Source organism: Macrobrachium rosenbergii, chromosome 3, assembly GCF_040412425.1.
Source record: "Macrobrachium rosenbergii isolate ZJJX-2024 chromosome 3, ASM4041242v1, whole genome shotgun sequence".
Taxonomy (NCBI): domain Eukaryota; kingdom Metazoa; phylum Arthropoda; class Malacostraca; order Decapoda; family Palaemonidae; genus Macrobrachium; species Macrobrachium rosenbergii.
In genome coordinates this window covers 36974301-36981476 of record NC_089743.1, presented here as the reverse complement: position 1 = coordinate 36981476, position 7176 = coordinate 36974301, and the positions used below count along the sequence as shown (strand labels likewise).

General features: G+C 31.7%; 1 non-coding gene across 1 annotated transcript; it reads right to left on the bottom strand.

The window, feature by feature from the left end:
- Positions 1–5930: 5930 nt before the first annotated feature.
- On the bottom strand, positions 5931–6012 carry TRNAS-GCU (transfer RNA serine (anticodon GCU)). The gene has a single exon. It is a non-coding gene; the product is annotated as a tRNA-Ser (tRNA).
- Positions 6013–7176: the final 1164 nt, after the last annotated feature.

Sequence of the window (7176 nt, the reverse complement as noted above, 5' to 3'; positions counted from 1 at the left end):
AATTTATACATTTGTTCATATGCGATTAAATGCAGTACCTAAGCTGATGATTAAATGGAATTTTTGAACTTATAATTACCATAGTTTATAATGGTAGGAAAGTTGATTCAAAACACAACATGAAAATGTAAATTGTTTGTTACTGAAAAGCCTCTACCCTTATTACATTATTTTGTGATGGTATTTTGTATATTATATTATATTATATTATATTATATTATATTATATTATATTATATTATATTATATTATATTAACCGTTAAATCTAACAGCAAATAACTCTTTGAACAAAGAACATTCGGATGACGCAATACTTCACCCCTAAAAATTCCAGAGGTAAGCCACGTCCACCCTGACGATAGAAAATGATTTCACGTCTTCCCGAATAAAATATAGTTTGGGCTTCGATCCGGTATTCAGTAAAAGCCCGCGATCGATCCGCTAAATACTTTTTCTTAACCTCCTTTCGGGCTTCGAAAGCCTGATGGATTTAAAATTATTTTTTTTATGTCTTAGGATGCTCCCCTTACCGAGGGGATGTCAATGATGGCGGGTTTCTTTGTCATATTATTATTATTATTATTATTATTATTATTATTATTATTATTATTATTATTATTATTATTATTATTATCATTGTGGGATTACTGTTTCTATAATTATAAAAGGTTATTCGTAATACTTTTTAATTTTTGCATATTTTTTCTTTTTATTATTATTATTATTATTATTATTGTGAACATTTTCCAGAATTATTAATACATAATTTTAAACAGTTTTCGTAATTATTTCTATCTTTTATAAAGTCCTAATTTGTGCTATTATTATTATTATTATTATTATTATTATTATTATTATTATTATTATTATTATTATTATTATTATTATTATTAATGTACCTAAGTCCACATCATCGTAAACGGCTCTCACTGATAGGGCAGGGAAATGCTTCACTAATTAGTACTTTTTTTTATTTTGTGCCAGATGACCTGGACAATTTTCAGTAATTATAGACAGGACCAGAAGTATTTTGTATTGATTATCAAAAATCAGAAGCACAATTTTATAAAAATCTCTCTCTCTCTCTCTCTCTCTCTCTCTCTCTCTCTCTCTCTCTCTCTCTCTCTCTCTCTCTCTCTCTCTCTTAAAAAGGATACATTCATATTCAACATTAATCAGAATTTTCTATGGTTCAAATTATATTAATTTCATAGTTTTCTAAAATATTAATGTCTCTTTTTTTAATGTGCTAATTACTGAATGCTTAATTATTCAAGCATCATTATATCTAATTTAAATATCCTCTCTCTCTCTCTCTCTCTCTCTCTCTCTCTCTCTCTCTCTCTCAGGTCAGTTCACTGCAAATGAACAAATCATCTTAATTTAGTTAAAATGATGAGTATATTGTATCAGTGTTAACTTTCGAAATACAATACATTGAAATATGACAGACTAATTCACTATCCATTCTGTGAATTTTAAATTTTGACCTATTGCTCAAAATACTGATAACAAGAGGTAATAACTTAAGAGTGATTGCAACAGTCACCAAAGTAATGGAGTGTCGTTTATAATTTATTTTCATAATTTTTTTCTCAAATTTGTGTTATAATGTAAAAAAAATAATTTTAAAATATCACGACTTGTTGCATCATTACATGTAATCAGACTCTTTTTATAATTCTCTCTCTCTCTCTCTCTCTCTCTCTCTCCCTCTCTCTCTCTCTCTCTCTCTCTCTCTCTCTCTCTCTCTCTCATTCGTAAAACTCTGCAACATTTTTGATGCTCAATCCTGAGGTCGCATTCAATGAGACCCAATTCCGTTGTTGATTGTTTCTCATAATTACAATGTGTAGCAGGACATGATCACGAGATTTCCCCTTTATTTGCGATGTTCGAGATCAAGTTTCACCTTTGGGTTTTTATTTTATGTCAAGAATAGATTATATTTTTTCTTTTCAATAAGACGCAATAAAAGCAGTCACGTAAAATGCTGAAAAATCATAATTTTTTCATGAATTATATAGAATATTCTTAGCAATAACTATAAGATAGAGTTAAATGTTATAAGATTGTTTAATTTATATTTTTCTTTACCTTATACTTAACTAAATCTGAAAAAGGGAAATTTATAGTTTTTGATAAAATGAAAAAAGTTATATGTTATAGAGTGCTTACCAATTTTTTACTTGTGAAAGCTGTTCTTTTCGTGGTCAAACAAAAATAAAACCATTCCCATACCTACGGTTTTCAGTTCACTTGTGGTACCATTCTATGGTATTCCATTCTCAGGACGCAGATGTCCTTCTTCTCCTCTCCCTCTGCCATATGAAGGGGAATCCCCGACTTCGACGCGGAAGCCTTTGATCTGAGACTGGAACCTTGGCTATCAAAGGGTCCGGTATAATTGGAATAGCATCCCCCTTCTCTCTCTCTCTCTTTCTCTCTCTCAATTTATTTTTCTCTCAATGGTGCTGATCTCTCTCTCTCTCTCTCTTAACTTATTTTTCTCTCAATGCTGCTGATTTCTCTTTCTCAGTATATTTATCTCTCAATGCTGCTGATCTCTCTCTCTCTCTCTCTCTCTCTCTCTCTCTCTCTCTCTCTCGTCTCTCTCTCAATGTCTCTCTCTCTCTCTCTCTCTCTCTCTCTCTCTCTCTCTCTCTCTCTCTCTCTCTCTCTCTCTCTCTCTCTCTCTCTCTCTCTCTCTCTCTCTCTTTTAACGTATTTTTCTCTCAATGCTGCTGATTTCTCTTTCTTTCTCAATATATTTATCTCTCAATGCTGCTGATCTCTCTCTCTTCTCTCTCTCTATTTCTCTCTCTCTCTCTCTCTCTCTCTCTCTCTCTCTCAATTTATTTTTCTCTCAATGATGTTTGGTCTCTCTCTCTCTCTCTCTCTCTCTCTCTCTCTCTCTCTCTCTCTCTCTCTCTCTCTCTCTTGAATTGTAACAGAATTCATACGCATCATCAGGCTTCAGGCTATGACTATTAATTCACTAATACAGTATCTCACTCTTATTATTTTCACTTACCAGTCTGTAGTGGTTATGTGTTTACTTAGATTAATACTTGCAATAATTGCACTCCTCAAACACGTACAATCAATGACCTTTAAAAAATTTTAATTCATAATCTCTGTACTATAATCTCCTTTATAAATGTCACTAATTTATGTCTTTAGGTTTAATATAATTCTAACCATAACTATTTTTCTTAATCCTAAATTCATGGTAAGCTTACTTTGTTATCTTGAATAATGTTGAATTTTATTTAGAATAAAACTTTCAGTAGGTCTGATATTTTACCTGTTATACCTCCTCTTTGATGTCTCTAGCGTAATTTTTGCGTGAATTTCCTCTATACCTTACATGAATCTTCTATTACACAGTACTGTTTATTTATCTATCACCGCTCTCTATAACTAGTCTCTCTCTGCAAGCTGATTTCTCTTTGGAGCCCCCTTGGGTTTATAAGCTGTTCACTTTGTCCAAATAAAAGTTTTCAGCTGAGGATTTAAAGAAAGAGAAAGAAAGAAAGAAAGAAACAAACAAACAAACAAACAAACAAAAAGAAGGAAAAGAAAGGGAGAAAGAAAGAGAGAAGTTTTTTCTATTAATTCCCGAATCTCCCTCCCCTCTAAACGTACGTTTATATTTGGAGTGCATTCAAGACCCTACTACGATTCCTTAAGACACCACTTACGTACTCGGAATTTGATATTTTCATTACTATGAATAATTCATATTTTCTCCATAAGCGTTGTCTCTGCCTTACTCTTTAAATTACATCTATGGCTACACTGAGAATAACTTCTATCTGAAACTTATACTTTATAATATGATAGTATTTGTAAATCATAAAGGGACGGAACTCTATGTCCCATACATAGCAGATCCTTCGGTGCGCTTTGAGTATACAATAGCCGTACAATAGAGGCCTTGATAGTTATGAGAGAGAGAGAGAGAGAGAGAGAGAGAGAGAGAGAGAGAGAGAGAGAAGTATGCATTCATATTAATATCTTATAAATGGTTTCGGCCCCGTGTGGTGAGGATTACCTCGTCGAGGTCCTCCCGTTTTGATGGCATTCTTTTTCGAGGGAGTAAGGAACGGTCACGTCTGAAGATTTCTCTCTCTCTCTCTCTCTCTCTCTCTCTCTCTCTCTCTCTCTCTCTCTCTCGTATTTCTATTCCTTTTGTTCTCGGTAGTTCCTGTGGTTTAAAAATTTCGAATTGTATCTTTGTAGATTGTAAGAGACGGCTGGGATATCATTTGCAGCTCAAAGGATATGCAAATGAATAGGATATAATGCCTAATGGCCTGTGCAGTCCTGCTCACTCCTAAAGAATCCTCTGTGTGCTTGTTTTGCTTGCTTCCTAAAAAGCATCGTCTGCATTTGTACAATGTAATCAAAGGGTCAGGTCGTTTGAAGAGTCACTTTGCTGACTAAAAGAATAAAACTCTTTACTGCTTGTACACTGTTTAGTTGACTATGCGTCTCAGACTAAATATATGAAAGAGGAGAACGTAGACAATAGAGCTTTGGATTATGATAAAATCATAACAATCATTAGATATTTTAAAACGCAGAAAAATGCATGTATTGTATCGGCTTTTTTGTCATTTTCCATTTTGATTTTTTATATCATTTTTATGTACTTCTCAATGACATATGTACAACAACTGGTATTCCAAATAAATCTGTATATCACTTTAACCGAAAGTTTTGTTCTATTTACAACGCATAAATCTAAAAGTAAATTATCTCCCATTCTTACGTTTCTGTTGAAGTCTCGAAACATGTAATATTTGTGTGAATCTTTTTGAGACAACAGAATAATTTGAAGTGCTCAGCATGTTCGGGTCTTAGTCTCTTTTTTCTGTTATTTTGTGGTCTGTTTTGCCAATGATTAAATTTAAATTATAAATGGAAAACAGTTGCGGTTTATAATTGCCCTTTCTACTTTCATATTATCTGTGCGCGTGCTACTGAACCGCAGATTCTAAAATATTTTGAGTGTCGTTCATTGTTAGTCGGTGTAAAGCTACCAAACATTATAGCAAATTCCCTCGCTCTCTCTCTCTCTCTCTCTCTCTCTCTCTCTCTCTCTCTCTCTCTCTCTCTCTCTCAGTTCTTTTAATACAGCCACAGTGCACATATATATTTCTTAGACAATATTTGAATTAATTTTATGAATGCAAAACCCTGTGAGAGTGGAATTTAATTGTCCTTTAAAATCGTCTTTCTGAAAAATTTATCAAATAGGTAAACTTATGACATAAACTTTCCTTCTCATAACTGAAACTTCCCTCATGTCAGGTGTACGATATATCATAAACAAAATAATTCCCAATTCTATCCAGTAGCCCTACTATAAATTACCATCGCCAGGAATATGATGTTCCAGGTGGGAGCCAGATCCTTCCAGCCAGTTTATGTTTTTTGCAAACTGGATTCTTCCTCGAGGCTAGAAAATTCTACCCCTTATTCCATATTTATAGAATTTTCTACTATATCCTGGAAGCTGCGTAAATTACTGTCAGATATTTTCTTTGTTCATGATTTTGCAAGATTAGGTTCGCAGTTATTTTGGAGAGAGAGAGAAAGAGAGAGAGAGTGATACGCAGTTCATCATCGCGAAATGAGGGTTGCTTCGTCAAGGGCCAATCATTTGCGATTATATAAATCATACATTTTGACGATGGCCTGATAACACATCTATTAGCATTCGTCTCTGTTTCTCTTTCTCTCTCCTACTATCCAGGCTGCTACCCGCAACAATCGATTAACAAACAGGTACTTAATTCGCTTCTTCATTCACTTCTCCAGACAACAGATACATGCAGGTTCTTCTAGGGAATCCAAACACATCAGTTAAACCAAACAATGATATGGGGATCGAACGATGATTATTCAGAAAAGGTATCTTGCGACGAGGATGGGATTCGAACCCACGCAGGGAGACCCTATTGGATTAGCAGTCCAACGCCTTAACCACTCGGCCACCTCGTCTTGATGAGGCAGTGAGAATTATTAAGAGATGTAACAGATAAGGAAGTAGTGACTTGTGCAAGGAATATTTAGACCTCCCATGTGGGCGGCCACTAAATTAATCTGTGAACTTTGCAGTTTTAATAAATCGTTCAAAAATCAGCCAAGGTTTATGAACACAAAAAATATTCAGAGGAAATGAGCAGCCTTTGACATTCACTTATGTAGAAACAATGAACAAAGATGTCGCTGGGTAACAAGCCAGGACCACCAGGAACCACCAATTCTGGCCACAACGCCGAAATCGAAGAGCGTTCCATTTCAGACGAATCATTTGCATAGCAAAGGAGGCTGTTCCCTGTATTAAAAGGCTCCAAAATGGTTCACATTTTATGGTAAAAAAAGTTGAAGAGGGAAAGGAAATAGGAATTGTTCTTTTCTTGATGCTCCTCCCACTGAGTGATTTCGAAAGGATAATAAATCTTCCATCCCACGTTATGTAAAAGGTATAAGTTAAGAAGCAGTCATCTTATATTTTCGCTTCTAGGGTTCTGTATGTTAGTCAAGTTCTTTACTTGTTTACGAATGTTAGACTGCTTAAGTAACTAATTTATCATGGTAGTTTATATATATATATATATATATATATATATATATATATATATATATATATATATATATATATATATATATATATATATATATATATATATATATATATATATATATATATATAATATATATATATATATATATATATATATATAATATATATATATATATATATATATATATATATATCATATATATATATATATGTATATATATATATATATATATATATATATATATATATATATATATATATATATATATATATATATCATATATATATATATAATAAATATATATATATATCATATATATATATAATATATATATATATATATATATATATATATATATATATATATATATATATATATATATATATATATATATATATATATATATATATATATATATATATATATATATATATATATATATATATATAATATATATATATATATATATATATATATATATATATATATATATATACATATACATATATGTATATATATATGTATATATATATGTATATACATATACATATATGTATATATATATATGTATATATAT